At 40.1% G+C, this 19,363-nt stretch overlaps 1 protein-coding gene across 4 annotated transcripts in view; it reads right to left on the bottom strand.

Annotated features, from left to right (window-relative positions):
* The window catches only part of BACH2 (BTB domain and CNC homolog 2), a 393,721-nt gene that overhangs the window by 140,586 nt on the left and 233,772 nt on the right, over window positions 1-19,363 (bottom strand). The window contains exon 1 of one of the 4 annotated variants that reach the window (XM_023742483.1): window positions 13,380-16,804. The exons of the other annotated variants lie outside the window; for them this stretch is intronic. The gene's annotated coding sequence lies outside the window, so the exon portion shown is untranslated. Of the gene's footprint in view, window positions 1-13,379; window positions 16,805-19,363 lie in introns of those variants that run through there. 4 annotated transcript variants of the gene reach the window in all.

Raw genomic sequence — 19,363 nt, 5'->3', positions numbered from 1 at the left:
GCAGTCAATGTCACTGAACTGTGCATGTAGAAATTTTTGAAATGGTGTATCTTTGGCTATGCGTATTTTCACCAAAAAAAAAAAAGGTTGAGAAGTTAGAGGTTGTTAACCAATGTCATAAAACAATATGTGTACTACTGTTTCATGAGGAACTATTTGTTCTGTAAGCCTTCACCTGAAGTACAATAAAAAAAAAAATGTAAAAAAAAAAAATCATATGGTAATATATACAAAAATATAATATGGTAAGAGAATACCAGGACTCTCAATTGTGTCTTGTGTTTTCTTTTCTTCTTACTCTGCTTAAAAGGTTACCACCACTGGGAATGCCCTTACTCCCAGCTCTACCTATCAAACAGACATCTGTCACTGGCTACCTTATGTCTTACATCCTCTGCTAGAAGGTGTACTGTGAGGGTGGGATCTGGTCTTTACACATCCCTGTACAGGCAGTGTGGTAGGTACTGAAGACAGGAACAAAGTGTTGCAGAAACCCACAGGAAGGGAAGTTCAAAGGGGAGGGTCAGGTTTGGTAAAGTTCAAATATCTCTGCATTGGTTTATGCAGAAATATCAATTGTATATTTGTGATAAGACAAAAGTTCAGAGCATTTTCTTAAAAACAGAAGAAAACTACTCTTCTTTCAGGATGTTGCAAGTTTCTTTCAAACTAAACGTGGCAGTTGGCTAAATGGTGGATAGCAAATGATTTCAAACGTTATTGTAAGATTTTAGGAACAAATGTACTGTGAAAAATAAAGCTGACACCTATGTATTTCATAATAAAATTCTTTATATTTAGCACCTTAGTTTTCAAACTGCTTTTGTATAGATCTCCTCTCACGTGATCATCAGGATGACCCAGGGGTGTACACAGGGGAGGCATTTCTCGTCTCACTCCTTCCATGAAGATGCTGAAGCCCAGGGAGATAAGTGAATCAACTAGTTGCTATTGAGTTATAAGCTGACCCAAAACTGAACAGCAATGTTTTTCTACTAAGTCAATGGCTCCCAAAGAAACACCATGTTCAGTAAAAGAGAGAGAAATAAAATTGTTCTCTTTCTTTCCTTAGAAGGGAAAGAAATCAGTTTTCTGATTTAAAAATGAGAAATGAGTGACGTGGTGAAATTGCATTATTCTACTAAATAAAAAGCAACGTAGCTTAACGGGAGAAAAATCAGAAGAAATGTGTGTTCTGGGATATACCTAGAAATCATGTGGCTTCCATTTTGCCTTCTTGATAGGCAGACAGACAGAGAGAGAGAGGGAGGGAGGGAGAGGGAGAGAGAGAGAGAGAGAGACACATAGCTGCCGTCGAATTGACTCTGACCAATAGAAAAAAACATTGCCCGGCTTGCCCGGTGTCATCCTCATGATCACTAGCATGTTGGAGACCATCGTTGTGGCTAAGGGTTTCCCTCACTTTCACCAGCCCCCTACTTCACCAACCATGATGTCCTCCTTCAGCAATTGATCCCTCCTGATGACGTGTCTAAAGCAAGCAAGTTGGACAATGTTCTGTTGTGATCCATAAGGTTTTCATTGGTTAATTTCTGAAAGTAGATCACCAGGTCTTTCCTCCTAGTTTGTCTTAGTCTGGAGTTCTGCTGAAACCTGTCCACCTCAGGTAACCCTGCTGGTATTGGAAATACTGGTGACGTAGATTCCAGCATCACAGCAACATACAAGCCACCACAGTATGACAAACTGACAGATGGGTGACGGGACTTTTACACGAATGAGAATAATTAGCACTGGTTCCCCGTAAACTTTATTTAAATCTCCACTTGTAGCGATGTTCCCCTGGATTCAAACAGCAATCGTTAAACTGCATTTATGGCATGCACCAATTTGTACCCCTGGCACCATATATAATACAATTTCCTTTCTTCCCTTGATTATTTTTCCTTCCCTCTATCACTCTGCTTTTACTGTTACTCCTGTATTTACTGAGCTCAAACCGCGATGACAGGTAGGAACACACAGACGACTAAGCTCCAATTCTTGCTGCTCAAACAGCAGACTAGGACGGAGAAAGCCTGAGGGCAGGGATCATATATTCACTTTAGCATCAGCCCGAGGATCTTACATTGGGCCTTAGACAAAGGACCTGCTTCCTGAATGGGTGGTAGGTGGATAGAAGGATGAGAGGTCTGAATCTGGATGGCAGCATTCCAATCTCTGACTCAGTAAAATGGTTGAAACTTCCCCTCCCCTGCCTAGTGCTTTTTCTGTTTCAGCAGCCCCCTTTCAATGGGAGAGGATGTGAACAAGAGAATCAAATTGGCATTCTGAAGCTCTTTATTTAAAGGCACACATTTAGCAATTTGCTATGTCTGAGTTAATATATGGGTTAAGTTCCTCGTGACTGGCACTCTCCTAACTCCAGCAACGTCATAAAGACAATCAGTTGCTGTGTGTCTGGCAAGTTAATGACGACAAGCCCAAGGGATGAGAGAATGGGAAAATGTTAACATAAAAAAATAGAACTTTAAACAAATTCAGAGGGAAACGAAAAAGGACTCATGGTCCCTCCTCTCCTCCACCAAAAGCTATATAAGATCTCTTGTCATGAACAAAAAAAATTACTGAAGATATTATTTTAAAATCTGTGCTCATGCAGAAAAGAAGGTGGATGGGAAATTAGCTGGAGGAAAAGAAGAAAAGACCATTAGGTAGAGATGGAAGCAGAGGAGAAGAGAATCAAAAAAAAAGAGAGAGAAAAGGCCAAGAAGAAGGCTCGAGTGCAGAGATGATGGTCAAAGGACAGGGATGTGAGGATCAGGCTAGGTCTCGGGGGCAGGTAAAAGAGTGCCTTTGAGGACTTCACCGGTAGAGATGGGTGAGAGAGGACACCTTCTACCTATTTCCCCAGCTCCAGAGGGCGAAATGAGGCTAACAATCATGAATATCTACCCCGTGGCAGGCCCTGTGCTGGATGCTTTTATATGCCAGCAAAACAACCCTGCAAGGAAGGAAATGATCTCCATTGTACAGGTGACAAAACTGAGTTCATAGGTCATCAGTGGTGGAGGTGGGGCTCTGCAAAAGCACCCACCTCTGGGCAGCACATGACCATCCACAAAGCACTCCTTTATGTTGCTTAACCTCTTGGCAACTCTATGAAATGAACAATGTAATTGCCATTTCGCATGGCAAGAAATGGAAGCTTCGAGACTTTGAGGGAGCCATTCATAGTCACACAGCTAGCATGGGGTCAGGAAGCACATGGACTGGGACTTGATCCAGGGCTCCTTCTATTTCACTGTACAGCCTCCTTGAGGAAGTAGCTGGCTCCCTTTCCCCCACCTCATTCCCAACTTCAGCCTGTCGCTTGTGGCCAGATGAGTGCTGAGTACCAGACCAGCCAGGTACTGAATGGAGGTTGAGGCTGATGTCCTATGATCTGGTCTGGCTAGGAGAACCATGGTCATTCTGATTGTGACTCTACATGGAATGTGGATCTGAGCCTTAAAAATGACATTAGGGTTTTCTGGTTTATGTTCCCACACAGTGCAGCAATCTCGTCTATCACAGCTCCCAAACATGGTTCTAACAGATAATGATTCCATTCTAGTAACAGAGCCTTCATTGTCACTAGATGAGGCCACTGGTTCCACTGTGGGCTAGCTCTATCTGCAAAAAAGTTCCTGTTCTGACCCCTAAATCTCTTTCCCTATAACCTCTATCTTTTGGTTCTGCCTTTTCTAAAGTAACAAAGTCTTTGAGATATCTAAATACAGCTACTGTCTCTCCCCTGTTTTTTCTCTTCTCCAGCCTCAACCTTCTCAGTTTCTTCAACAACTAGTTATAAGACACACTTGCTGGTGGCCTCCCCATTCCTGATGCCCTTTTCATGATGTACCCAAGTTTGTCTATTTCCCTCATCAAATGTAACATCAAAAATTGATTATAATACTCTTCATGTGGTTGGAGCCCTGATGGTGCAGTGCTTAAGTGCTCGGCTGCTAACCAAAAGGTGGGCAGTTCAAATCCACCAGCCGCTCCTTGGAAGCCCTATGGGGCAGTTCTGCTCTGTCCTGTAAGGTTGCTATGAGTCGGAGTTGACTTGATGGCAACAGGTTTCGTCTTTTTTGTTTTGTTTTGTTTAATATGGTCTAAGTACTGCAGAGTCCAGTGAAAGCATTTCTGCTCTTTCTCTGGACATGGGACCTCTCTACTGTCAGAATTAAGGTAATGTCAGCTTGTTCAGCAACCACTTCCTAGGGGAGAAAAATAAGTAAGCAAGCTCTTGCAGTTCAGAGCATTAAGTGCTGGGAAGGAGGTAGGCATTGTATTATATGATTTCAGAGGAGGGCAGCTAATTTTGCCTGAAAGGATCAAAGAAAGGGTCTTGGAGAAGATAATGCTTCAACTACACCTCAAAGTTAATCAGGCGGAGAGAGCGGAAGAGCTTTTCAGGTAGATGGAAAAGATTTTGCAGTGAGGGACTGGCATAAGAGACTATGGTAGTACTGCTTTTATTTCCCCATTTCTCCTCCTTTCAATTCCTTTCTTTAGCCAGCCTCCGGCGAAGCTTCACTTTCTGTTGTTCTTTTCCGCCAAGGATTGGGATATATTGTGTTCTCCTGTTTTAAGAAATATCTTTTGTATAGAGTTGGAAGTTTACCATACGGTACCAATGTAAGTATTAAGTGAACATTAAATAGTCAAATACTGGCAAGATTATTTTAATCAGCATTTTCTGAGCCCACTCTTCTTCTCAGATTGTACCTATACGTCAGTGGACTGTCTAATTAGGGTAGAAAAGCAAATGGTGCCCCAGTATCAAAAGGCAGCCACGAGCCATTCAGAGCCATGAGTTGGACCATGGTGCTCTGGTGGCACTGCACACGAGTCAGGATGTCTTGGCCCCTTTATCAGCTGACCTGTGTTTCTCTTCAATGCCTCTAGGCAGCAGTGTTTGAAATAAAGTATTTTAGGAATTCCAAATCCTTGTTTTCTAAGGTTATTATTCACAAATTCTTATTGAGGCAGGTGTTCTCAGGCTGGAGAGCAGACAGGCTAGGAGCCTCACCTTTGCAAGTAAAAGTCTGGGAAAGCCTCACGTGATAACCCAAACACTTGCTATTTCTTTCTGTCTGTCTGCCTTCAGCCTCTCAGTCATCCAACCCCACCTCTTTGAAAAGTGCACAATAACTCAAGGCTTCCCTGAAACCTCCCACAGGTGAATAAAAAGAAACACCTTTCACAAATCCATGCAATCAAAGGATATAAGAGAGAACAGAACCTTCAATAAAGAACCCTAAACATCCCACCAGAAAGTCCCAAACAACCCAGAAAAGTGAGAATAAAACTACCAAAAGCCGACAGAGGGCAACAAGCATTATTTCCAACCCACATTCGTCCTTCTAAAAAAAGCCAAGCAACTACTGAAAAAAAACCCCTGAAATGTATGAAATCTAACTATCGTTAACATATTTCCTGTCCTCACATAGCTTATAAAAAATGTTTCTGAGCTTTCCCTGGCTCATTTACAATGATGGGAAGGAGCAAAAAGGAAATGCAACAGATGGGACTACCATCCTCTCTCACAGTAATTTGTCTTCACTTGAGGTAGCTTGGGCAAGATTTTGAACACTTCTCACATGTACCAATAGTTTATTGCCGCTCAAGAACAATGTAGATGAGGCTCCTAAAAAAGCTGCAGGTTACAAGTCAAGTTTACTACTGTCTATTTTTGTCGCGTCTAAAAGAGATCACCTAAGCTTCCTTCCGACCCGCCCCAAACTGACTCCACGAGAATCTAATCTGGTACTGATTTAGAGCTGACAGGTGGTACATGCATAATTAAAGATGACCTAACACAGAATGCTCTCATTCCTGGCATATTATCAGACACTTAAGCAAGCAATTATCAGTAGGCAATCTTTTCTGTCAACAGAGATAGAGATGAAACATTTCTTCAGTTAAGAGGATTCTGCAAGGATGCTGTATATTATCCATCTGCAAATACATGAACATCTTTAGAGTTTAATACTAAGTCAGCTCAACGAAGCACCTTTGTGCAGTTAACAAACACGTGGGTTTCCCCCCGTACTTTTCCTGGGAGGTCACATTTCAAACATCAAAATCACTAAAATAGGAACAATTTTGGGGTGTTTCCAGAGATTCTGACATAAGCTGACAAGGAATCTGTGCATTTTTCCGTCATAGCCCTGCTGGGATTTGCTAATATACCAAGTCTTTCTTAATGGCTCAAAGCAAACAGGATAGGGTTCAAAGTAAATTCAATTAAAACATCACTTTGAAGCAAAGATTATTCCCCTCCCCATGCTCTACCTATGTCAGAAGGATTTAGAGAGTTATTATCAAGCCCTAAAACTTCATTTTGAATCTCAGTGATTTAAAGGATTTTGTTTTCATTTTGGAAAAAAAATAAATATTACTCAAAGAAACAAGGGTCTTGACAAAACGGATGGATTTCTCATTTCAGGTGAAGGAGAGAAGAGATACTGCATTTCCTAACAGAGTAGGGTATTTTGTATAAATTATAGTGCATGTACTTTATATAGATGAATGCATTTTAGCTTTCCTTAGAACTGAAATTGCTTTAATGTTATAGTGAGACAAGTGATTTTCTTTTCTTTTTTTAAAAGGTGGTTTATAAGTTAATGGGTTTTTTGAAGCCCATGTAAAAATTGCCTTCTATGAGACAGGGAACTTCACAATATTTGTGGTGCATATTTTGCCACATTTCACAAGAGGTCTTGTTTAAATTCTTCTATCCTTATGTCAGATGTGAACAAACGACCTTATTGTTCCTTTGAACATGTCTTTATAGATCTCTGGTGGTTGGGCTGGTGTTGTTGTTTGCATTTTTTTCCCTCATCAAGTCAGAACAAAAGTCTCTTTTTCTGCAGCACTGGGAACTCAGGGAACATGGCAGTGTGTGGCAGCGGTTGTCAGTTCGGAAACACCATAATGATCATGTAAGTGAAGTGCTAATGTTAATGGGTTGACTTCTGACAAGTAAATCAAGGTCTATAGAAAAGTTTCTTCTACACACAGCAGACTTTAAGGTAATGCAAAACAGAAGCACTTAATAGGACAATTAAGAATCATCCTGTAAACTATTAAAGAGGCGGGTCACTGCGCAACAAGACCTAATTCCCTCAAGATGTGTTTCATTTGAAAGAGACTCCATTGAGACTATTAGGGAAAAAATACTGGTCATCTTTTGGGAAACAGGGCGAGGTGGAGGGGTGGTGGTGATGGCAGCATCATTAATGGGGGATTCAATAGGACTCAAAGCTCAAGTTCATTATATTTCTCAGAACTATGAATAGCTTCTGAATGTGTATTTGCAATTCTCCACAGACTTATTTCTCCTAAGGAGCTCCCCCTTTCTTCCTTTCCAGTTTTAATGTAAGAAAAGGAAAAGAATAGAGTCAGACATTGGTAGGGAGGCAGGAACAAAGGAACCTCTACAGAATGGAGCAGGAGGCTCTAAACCAATTTCATTTTAGATGCTGTTAAATTCCTTCCATCAGGATTCAATTGAGAAAAACTCAAAAGATGTCATTTGATAGCATACTGCATCAAGAGGTCATGAAAAAGAAATATGCCACATGTGACAAATGACAAACACATATGATTTCCCAACTGAAGTCAAGGATGAAAGGAAAATATAAGATATAAGGCACACACCACCATCAGAATGCATCAGAATGAATGTAATAAAAAAGGAAAAAAATTCTAGTGTGTTTATTTACAGAGAGACTCTCATTTGCCATACAGCTACAGGTCCCCGACTTCTTGTAAAGCTTAGTGAACAAAGCAAAGTCTATTAGCACAACCTTTTTATTCTGAGGTGGCACACGGCACTAAGACATTTTACATGATGTCTTTTACATGTAGACGTTATTTTAGAATTATTCACTAACAACATTTTTTAAGGTGAAGGTACCTTATATAACACTGTACCTTATTGTGAACCAAAGTTTCTACTCTCCACCTTCAAACCTGGTTTTCCAAATATCTTGGCTTTACTAAGTTTTATGCTTGTATGAATAAAATACGATTGTAACTACAGCTACAAAATAAAGACTAAATTGTGATGCCCTCATACGGATAGAGTATTATTTTGGAAAGAATAAAGGTCAAATCCAAGATACCATTATTGTCACTGCTATATCTATTTGAGTCCCCTGTTTCAGAGAGATTGCTGAAAACCTGCCTTTTGGAAGCCTTGTAGAGACGTTCTGCAGAATATCATGTATTCTCCCTACTAACTGATTATCAGAGATTACTTTTCAGGTTTGGAACCCTGGTGGTGCAGTGGTTAAGAGCTTGGCTGCTAACCAAAGGGTCGGCAGTTCAAATCCACCAGCTGCTCCTTGGAAACCCTATGGGGCAGTTCTACTCTGTCCTATAGGGTTGCTATGAGTCGGAACTGACTCGACAGCAATGGGATTTTTTTTTTTTCAGGTTTCTTTCGTTAAGGACAAAGTGTAACACATATCCAAGAAAGTCAGAATGGATGTTGTTTAAGAATCTGTCCATTCAGGAGGAAGACATTTACCTTCTGGTTAAAGAGTAACCACGACTGATTCCAGAATAGTTGGTAATGGCTTTTTCAAGAAATGGTATTCAAGGTCAAACTGGAGGAAGGTGACTAGTACATCTTCAGTGACCTAGAAGGTAGCAGAAGAATGGAGGCTCTTAAATTCTTCTTCTAATACTTTTCCAGAGATGGTATGACAGATCAACTAAAAAAAGGGTGGCCTCACTTCACTGCAGGGGGATAAAAGAAAATACAAGATGTGAAAAAATAGTTTTCTCCCCACAAATCACATGCTAGGAATCAACTGGTTTTAACTTTGAGTTCTTTCACAGTATGAAATGTTAAGTGCCAGTACAATTTCTTTCCCTTAGGGATAGAGGGATGGAGGTGGAAACAAGTTGATAGGACAGGATGAAAGAAACATATGTTCTTATTAAGACAGGGGTTGAAAGAACAAATATCAGCCAGCTACAAACAACAAGAAAAAGAATCCAACACTTCACAGTTTACACAAACCAATTTACATTTACTCCCTTATGGTCAACTGTAACCTATACCTCAATAGGCATCATGTGCTTTCACATGTACACATTGTAACTTCTGTAAATTTATTAACAAAGGACAATACAAAAAGAGCGAGGTATAACGGAAACCAGTGACTTCCAACCCTGCAGCCAGTTGTATCGTAATATCTTGCGCTTGGTGCTGACAACTTTCTCTTCCCTCCTCTCATCCTGACACAACGCCTTCAGGTCTGTGTAAGTAATGTAATTTAGTGGAGTGGAATTCCCTGGGCACCCTGTGCAGGACTTGGTGACAGTATCATTTATACTCCGTACTGTCGTGGCCTGACACTGATACATCAGCCTTCATTCCTCATTCATAGCAGAGTGTGCAATTTCACCTTCCACTGTGCCCTTCTGTGGTGTGCATGTACAAATTTACTCCATTCAGCCCTAATTACAAACCTTGGTTGAAACGCTCTCATTAGATTTACATTTCTCACTCCAAATGTCGATTGTACTGAAAATTCCGATTTTCCCAAGGATTCATCCATTAGCAATAAACTCAAAAGCATTCCATGACTGAGTGCATTAAACCAGCAAGGCTGACATGCACTTAAAACACATCAATAGAGTAAATCTCCATTGCAAATGCTTTACATTACTCAACCAAAGGAATAAGGAGCTCCCCCGGCCAGTCCCCTCAAATTGCACTTGAAGGATCGGTTAAAATCAGCTGTTATGCAGGAAGAAGCACACGTTGCGTCAGCGGATGCATCTCTGTCATTCCTTATGAAGGTGTGGGAGGGAATCAAAGCCAGAGTCTAATTTATCACCTTCTCTCACCTATGATTTTTTTTACAGAAACTTTAGTCTGTGGGAAAGTGCAAAAAGGCAGGCAAAGATAATGAGAAGTTAGAGAATGAGTGTGTGTATGGGGTGCGGGGAGGGAGAGGGGTTTGCAGGTCGACCTGTAACGCTAGGAACTTTGTAAGATACCTGGAATGATTTGCTCCACCTGATAAGCATCCTGCCATTTGAGCTACAGGGAAAAATGGAAAAAGCAGCACTGTCTGGATCATCCACTGGAAGAATCTGGGTACCCTTTTAATAAAAGACATCTTCCTGGCAGAGATGACCCAAGAAATGTCCCCATCCTAGATTGATGGCTCCTAACAGTAAAAACCCAGAAAATCCAACGATACATTGTTCAAATCAGAATTCATGTCTGTGGCTGGAATGGTAAGATAAACCATGAAAGGGAAAACTAGGAGAGAGATGTTTAGGAAAAAAAAAAACCAACAAACAACTAGCAAATACATTGACTGACAAAACCAAGTTATCACTGCTTTATATCTGTACCATGTTTTAATCCCTTAGCTTCTTAGTATCATTTATCACTTCTTGTCCGGTCCCAGATGAGGCAAAGTCAAGGAGTAGTCACAGTTTCTTTTTTTTAATTTGACAAATTACAAAACCACATCCCAGGAAGGTCATGGAGGAGGGTGAAGGAGAGTCTGGTTTTAACTCTTAGCATCTGAATTCTAAAGGTTAACCAGAAATCACACAATTATGATCTTGTACTATGAAACATACAATGTATTTACTTTTTGATGGATGCTTTGGTGAGCAGAAAGGACTCCTAGAAGGGCAGGCATATATTGCATTAAACAGAAAATAATTTGCAGACAAAAAAAAAAAGCAGCAGCAGTAATTGTTTTCGACCTGTCAGCATCTGGTCATTTACAGGATTGATCAGTACCCAGAATTATAACAGATGCAATATTTTCTGTAGGCAATTATACCACCATGGAAGCTAACTGCCCCTGAAGTTTTGCCTATTCCCACCTGAGATATTTTAAACCCTTCCTTGATTACAACATTAGCTCTCTCTCTTTCATAATGTACACCAGCAGGTACCACAATTAACATGCACAGATGTTACAACTGAAATACCTGTGTTTAAATAAAAAAACATAGTGAGAAAGTAAAAATAACTAAATATGCTCAATACGGGGGTAATCTTAAAAGGGAAAAAGGGGCCTACATTGTGCTAATTTAATGGGACCATAGAGGGAAAAACAACAACAACCCCCCAGATAGCATGAATGAGCAAACCACAGTATAAATGCCTGTATCATTCCAAACAAGAAACACTGAACCAAGGACTGACCTTCTTTTGCTCATTTAATTCCAAAATTTGTACCCTAAGCATAGAGAGGAACCCCCCGCAAATGCCCTAAAATTCTCCGACCCATTCTTCTGATGACATGGCACAAATAAGAATGACAACAGCATCATTTTATTAAGAGCAGCTTTGTGCTTCATTATCTCACTTAATTAATCCTCGCAACCACTCTATGAGTTAGGTACTATTCCCGTTCCCGTTTTGAAATAAAGACAACCAGGCCTCAGAGAGGTTAACAGATCAAGGTCAACAGGTAGCTAAGCTAAGATTTGATCCTGAGTCCTCCTTCTCCTAAAGCCTTCATCTTGCTTTGACCACTGCATCATGCTGTCTGCCATGACTGAAGATACCAAAGAGGAATTCGATGTGCAATCTTCGTTTTCCAGAGGCTTCTGGAATGACTGCCCTCTTGACTCATCTATTTCACACATTACATCAAACTGAAAGGCTAAGAACACTCGCAGACATTCTCATTCTTTGGAAATGCCACAGCCACTCAGTCAGTGGAATGGGGACAGCACCATCGCTGGGATCACGAAGTCACAAATTTCCCTGTGCAGGCTGACGCCACCTCTCTTTGGTGTTTCTTCTAGCCACAAACTGACACGTTATCACTTACTGTGGTTGCAGTAGACTCAGCAGCCAGATGAAGGGGAGTTTTTACTTGGTTAACTACAGGGCAGGCATGCGTTCATCTTTGTCCATCCTCCCTCCCCTCCACCTCATCCCTATGCAAACAAAAGGTTGCCAGTACTTCGGGCAACATCACTAAGAAATCCCTTCCTTGCTGTTCTGAGTTTACAAGAAACAATTTTCTAGCAATGAGTCCAAAAGATGGATGCTGTAAAACAGCATTTCAAAAAAGAAAATTACTTTTTAAAAAAGATTCAAGAATTCCATTGCTTCTACTTTCATCCTTCCAACAACCCAATTTGTTTATGTATGAGCTATGCCTTTCTTCCTTCACAAGGGGAAAATGCTGATAAATTATCACATGTAGACAAACAGGGCAAAAACCTGGCTGCCTTTCGCTACTTAAACAGAGACACATTTATTTCCAACGTACCACTTACCAGACAGATGCAAAGATGTGGGCAGGCCAGTCATCAGAATTAACAGAGTGATTTTGCTTGCACTACATATTCTGATTTGTATGAATCTTATTTTTAGCCATGCACAAAGGGCAATAAATGGAAAATCTTATTCTAACCGCTACTTTTTCTGGGCCACCCACACTGCTCCACCTACCGCACAACTTCACAAATGTAAAAAAAAAAAACCCAACCCAGGGTTCGTCCTAACAAGGGATGCAAAATGGCTAAAATGTGTGACATTTTTTCCAGTTAGTGTTTGTACTTTCATTCTTTTTATGCATCGGGACTTTCAGGAAAAACAAAGCTGACTTATTGATGGGCATTTTCAAAGACTCCACATCGGTATGTCATTCAGCGTACGGACAAGTACGCTCCGCCAGGCACCTGCACCACGGTGCTTTGAACCACATGGCAATCAATCTTTGGCCAAGAAACGTACCCAAAGACTTTCGCTGTAAACCTAAAACATTTTGTTTAGAAACAATGGTAGTGTTTTAAATATTCTTCAAGTTAACAAAAGCAGTATGAGAAACGCAAATTTCTAAAACGGAGCAGGTCATCAGGAATGATTTTGCCAATAGCACTTGACCTGAATCTGCTTTCAGTGTGCAGTGGAACCAAGGCACAGTATCCCCTTGCCCTCTCCCTCCCTTCTGCACATTTCTGTCTCTGTCTACATTATCCACACTTCACCACCAACTGCCTGAAGCTTACCAAGTATTAGCTCACACATGCTTATCACTGCAGATTGAAGCATCTGATATTTAGAGACAACCAACTTGAGAGCAAATAAGAAAAGACGCAACAACAACAACAAAACAAACCCTGATGAAGAGGATATTTGCTGAAGGCATAGGAAAGACAGAGTCTATTTTTTGATCACTATCTCTTTAAACTTTTTATGAAAAATTAAGAAGGTCCCAGAGTGCCAATTAAAATGCCTGTTGCTCTGAGCCCTCGGTAAACCACAACAGAAAACATATACAAGCAGTGATTAATATTTAAAAGTCAGCTCAACAAAATCATTAAGACGAAAAAGGAGTCAACTCTGATAAATGTATCTTTACCTGTGTGCTTGCTCATTATCCAGAAACGAGAGGAAATGTCCTGTCATCCTCTGGTAGTTACCACATGCCCTGCTGAGCTAACACCTTCTCCGATAACGCACGGTTACTAAAGCAGTGCTGATGAGATGGATCAGAAAATCTCTTTTGAATGAGAGTCCACTATCGTCAGAACTTCTGACTTGGGTTGTAAAAACATGGGTGAATAAGTATGTCGAAAATGTGGGTCATACCACTGAGATACAACCACACCGCCCCCAAATCAGACTCCAAATGACTGTGCTCTGACAGTGGGAGGGGTCTGAACACAGCGAAAGCAAAACTTTTATGTGGTGAGAAGCATTTTAGTTTTCACTGGTTTAGGTTAGAGAAAGTTAATCTCAATGCCAACTACAAAGCCAGCTAGCTTTTAGTGTACTCTTGAAATTATATGACAAATGCTGGCTCTGAATGTAATGGGAAATTCAGATACCAATGTCATAAACAGTCCAAGGGACAGTCTCGGACTTAAATGACATACCCCATAACTGAACAGCAAAGCGAGTGCTGTGACTCAGTGAAGTTAAGACAGCAAACCGAAACTGAAGACGAAGAACCAAATTCTCGTTATCCACATTAGCATCTCCTCTCCAAGGGAGGATCAAAGTACTGTATACCACTTCCCCACACCTGTACCCAACGCAGCACTAAGACGCAAACTCAAATATTTATCAAAGCAGCCTTCAACTGCTGTAGGACGAAGGCAAACTGTAGTTACCTGAGTTGAGCACATTTATTCATCTGTCACTCAAGAGCTACAAAAACATGAATTCAAGCCAATACATACTGAGTTCCTTTATGTACAAAGATACAAAGGATGTGAAGGGATGCTGAGAAGCCCCTGCTTTCAAGGAACTTAGAGTCTTGCACAGGTGATGATAAGACCTAACCATAACTATTGCCAAATGCAGATAATTCTAAATAAACAAAATCTCTTCTGCTAAATATTTCCTACTCTGTTCACATAAGGTTTGTGAATGACATTCCTACAACATTTCTCAAATGACTCCTTTAACAAGGTTAACATTCCTTTTATTTTTATCTCTCAGTGCTCAAAGCCCTTCCTAATCTCCTTGGCTAAGTTTTAGGATTCATTCCGAACCAAAGTCCTAGCACTCACCAAAGGGAAGCACAGACATATCAGCACAACCCAAGGAGCTGTAACACCAGACCAGAGGAATCTGAAGAGATGTTTCTTTGACAGAGGATAAAGAATGTGAGGTTGAGAGAAAACTCTCTGGTTCACAGAACAAGAAGGGATATATTTGAATCGAATTTTGTTACCATCAACTGTAAAATGAGAATTATACTGGAGTCCATACTGTTTGAATTGTGGATAGGGAATGGCAGAATCTGGTTAATCAACCATTCCTGCTTCTGCCAAACTGCTGTATATTATATTGGTTACTAATTTAAAATAACTGGGACACAATCAGTTCACTTAACACTAAAACCATCCTGTACATACTTGAAACTTTCTTTAATGATTTCAGAGAGCCACTAGGATCTGGAATACTTATTTTTATTGACAGAATGTAGAAATGAAAATACCGGTTAACAGAGATCTCTACTTTAGAGGCTGGTGAGTCCATACAGGTATCTGTTCTCACAAGAGGTGATTAATGTGATTGAAGGGAGAAAAATCAGCAACACGGAGATCACTGCCTTGTAAAACGATATCTAAAATTGTTTTTCCTAAGCCTCACCAAGTTGTGGAATATAATCAGTCGGGAATACTACCTGTAAATTTGAAATTAGTTGAGTCATAGAAAAAAAGCTTGGAAAAATACATAAAAGTATGTGTTAACAGGTGGCTTTTCTCGGGGTAGTTGGATTACAGGTAACTTATTGTTTATGCTTTTCTGTTATTTTATAAACTATGTAGAATAAATATGTATTACTTTTATAATCAGGAAAATAAAGCTACTTCTCTTTTGATAGAAAAGCAATTATTTTCTGATTTTGTTCTTTCTAGTAATTATGAATACTTAATACGTGGGATCCAGCATAATCATCTGGCCTGGTGACAAACAGGCACAAAAGGCAGGAAAAATCTGCTAGAAACAATAGATTATACCTTCTAGTTAAGCATTACCAAACCAAAAACCCATTGCTGTCAAGTGGATTTCAACTCATCGTGACCCAATAGGACAGAGGAGAACTGCCCCATAGGGTTTCCAAGGAGCAGCTGGTGGATTTGAACTGCGATCTTTTGGTTAGCAGCCAAACACCTAACCACAGTGCCACCAGGGCTCCAGTTAACCATTACAAGGACTCTAAAAATCCTGCTACACTGTAAACCTTTGCAAATAATGTTCTGGGCAGAAGAGCAGAAACACTTTTCCTCATCATGACACATGGTCTGTGCACGCTCCCACTGTAACAAAGCTCCAGGTGCCAAGGATCTCACAATGAACAGTTTTATGGGGTGTCCTTGGAAAAGTGTAATGTGATCCCCTAGGCTAAATCACGACTCAGTCAGAGGTATCATTTCACTAGTGACAGGTGCATCAAAAAAGAGCTCACAGATAATTTATGGAACATCAAAAGACTGGAAATTGTTAGAATAAATTGATAAACTGTGCTACAACTGCTATCACTTTGTAATCAGCTTCAAAACATACATAGCTTAGTTTATTTGGAGCATCATAGAGAATATTATTTGAAATTTTTTATGTATACATTAATTTATATTACCACATTGGTAACATCACTCCTATCTGTATCATTAGTGCATACTCAGAGAATGTAAATTAATTTTCATAATGCCTTGAACAGAACATAGTGTGAAGCTAAATCTGTTACAAATAATATCCTACATTCTTGAGAAAGAAAAAAAAGAAAAAAGAATTGGCTCCCAAACTGTGCCAACAGTCCCCCAACAACTATAGGAGCTAATGTACACATTTGTGAAATTGTTATACTTTATGCTTAAAACCAATAATCTGACAACTTTTAGAATGCTTCTAAAACATTGACAGAATATCTGTAATTTAAATTCTGGCACTGGAAAGGTAGTAAAAGTCCAAACTTACGATGTTTCCCAAGAAGAATAATATGAATGGTATACTTTTCTAGGCTAAATCAACACTTTTAGATTACTATTAAGGCATGAGAATAGGTACAAGAAGATGTCTCTTAAATAGACTATTAGAGGGCAAGAAGATATAATTTTTGTTGTTTTAATTTTCTGGTTAATTGACAAATAGCTTAAAAATGCTTTTTGTTGACAATCTTTGCAAAGCCTTTTCTTTTTCTGATTATAAAATATTTAATCATCCTCAATGATTCAGCAGGTCAGTGTCATCAGCTACAAATATCCCTCAGGGTATATTCTCCACCTTTACTAAACTAAAGCTACCTTGTTTTCTAAACCTTTATCTCTGAAAAAGGGAAGTGGGATGTGTGTGGTAGGGGTGCGTGTGTGGAAGGGGGTGGGGTGCGTGGGTGTTGGAAAGTAAGCAAGTTAGTTAGGTTCCAGGGAGCTAGAATATCACTAGACATGCATTCAGGGTCTTGAACCCGGCACATCCTATTCCTAGGAAGCATGAGAGTCAGCAAGTTCTCTACCTTTTGCCGTTTTGTTTGGATGACTGCTGGCTTGCTGGTCTTCTGTGGAAGGACTCTGTGTCAGTGTGTCTACCCCAAAGTTATGGTCTTTGAAGTCATGGGGCTGAATTTTATTTTGATTAGCTTCTATATCCAAGTTGTTGTAACCCAAGATTTTGGTGCTAGTAGGTACCTGTGGATGTCAAGGATTCTTAGACTTGCTGGCCTGTCTTTTCTATAAAAACTTTTAATTCCAATTTTTTAATATTTTAGTAGCTCCCCATGGCAACTGACTCAGAAACCTTAGCTGCTTTGTCCTGTCTCCAACCCTAAGTGAAAAGGATGGAGAGCTTATTTCTAAGCAGTTTGGAAAGCCTGTGGTGGAGGTGAAGGGATTGAGACCACATTTATATACTTATATCTATAATTTTGGGCTATACCTTTTCCTTAAGTGTGTGTGTGTATATATACATATATATTTGTTAGGTGCCAATGAGTCAATTCTGACTCATAGTGACCCTACGTATAATCTAAATTATTCTACTTCCTCGTTGGTGTCTTAAGGAGAAAGTGGAATAATTTAGGAAGGCACTCTCTCTTAACTTTTTGAAACTATGGATCCTTCGGGACCACTCTTCAGGAATTCCAATCCCTGGTCAGGTTCAGGGGCAGGGCCTGAAGGTAAGTGAAGGAAGGAAATCTGAAGAAAATATGGCTACTAGGCTCCACGGGAATTCACTGATCCTTCTTCAAGGCTAGCTTTCTGGAAGCACAGAATAAAAAGCAACCCCCCTAAAAAAAACAGGGGCCAATGGACTAACCATTGCAATAGTGAAAGATTCTATGGACGAAATATTAAATGATGCAGGAAGCATCAAAAAAAGATGGAAGGAATACACAGAGTCACTGTACCGAAAAGAATTGGTTGACATTCAAGCATTTCAGGAGGGAGCATATGAACAAGAACTGATGGTACTGAAGGAATAGTTCCAAGCTGCACTGAAGGCACTGGCAAAAAACAAGGCTCCAGGAATTGACAAAATACACACTGAGATGTTGCAACAAGCGGATGCAGCACTGGCAGTGCTCACTCGTCTATGCCAAGAAATTTGGAAGACAGCTACGTGGCCAAACAACTGGAAGAGATCCATATTTGCACCCATTCCAAAGAAAGGTGATCCAATAGAATGCAGAAATTATCAAACAGTATTATTAATATCACACACAAGTAAAATTTTGCTGAAGATTAGTCAAAAGCAGTTGCAACAGTACATTGTCAGGGAACTGCCAGAAATTCAAGCTGGATTCAGAAGAGGAAGTGGAACAAGGGATATCACTGCCAATGTCAGATGGATCTTGGCTGAAAGAAGACAATACCTGAAAGATGTTACCTATGTTTTATTGACTATGCAAAGGCGTTCAAGTGTGTGGATCATAACAAATTATGGATAACACTGCAAAGAATGAGAATTCCAGAATACTTAACTGCGTTCATGAAGAACCTGTACTTAGACCAAGAGGTAGTCGTTTGAACAGATAAAGGGGATACTGTGTAGTTTAAAATCAGGAAAGGTGTGAGGGTTGTATCCTTTCACCATACTTATTCAATCTGCAGGCTGAGCAAATATCCGAGAAGCTGAACTGTATGAAGAGGAATGTAGCATCAGGACTGGAGGAAGACTCATTAACAACCTGTGATATGCAGATGACACAACCTTGCTTGAAGCGGACTTGAAGCACTTACTGATGAAGATCAAAGACCACACAGCCTTCAGTATGGATTACACCTCAACATAAAGAAAACAAAAATCCTCACAACTGCACCAATAAGCAACATCATGATAAATGGAGAAAAGACTGAAGTTGTCAAGGATTTCATTTTACTAGGAGCCACGATCAACACCCATGGAAGCAGCAGTCAAGAGATCAAACGATGCATTACATTAGGTAAATCTGCTAAAAAAGACCTCTTTAAAGTGTTGAAAAGCAAAGATGTCACTTTAAGGACTGAGGTGTGCCTGACCCAAGCCATGGTGTTTACAATTGCCTCATATGCATGTGAAAGCTGGACAACGAATAAGGAATACCGAAGAATTGATGGCTTTGAATTATGGTGTTGGCAAAGAATATTGAATATACCATGGACTGCCAGAAGAACAACAAATTTGTCTTGGAAAAAGTACAGCCAGAATGCTCATTAGAAGCAAGGATGGTGAGACTTCGTCTCACATACTTTGGACATGTTATTAGGAGGGACCAGCCCCTGGAGAAGGACATCATTCTTGGTAAAGTAGAGGGTCGGTGAAAAAGAGGAAGACCCTCAACGAGATGGACTGACACAGTGGCTGCAACAATGGGCTCAAGCATTACAACAACTGTGAGGATGACACAGGAACGGG

The sequence above is a fragment of the Trichechus manatus genome, unplaced genomic scaffold (genome assembly GCF_000243295.1).
Source record: "Trichechus manatus latirostris isolate Lorelei unplaced genomic scaffold, TriManLat1.0 scaffold00211, whole genome shotgun sequence".
Lineage (NCBI taxonomy): Eukaryota > Metazoa > Chordata > Mammalia > Sirenia > Trichechidae > Trichechus > Trichechus manatus.
This window is presented reverse-complemented; position numbering and strand designations above follow the sequence as displayed.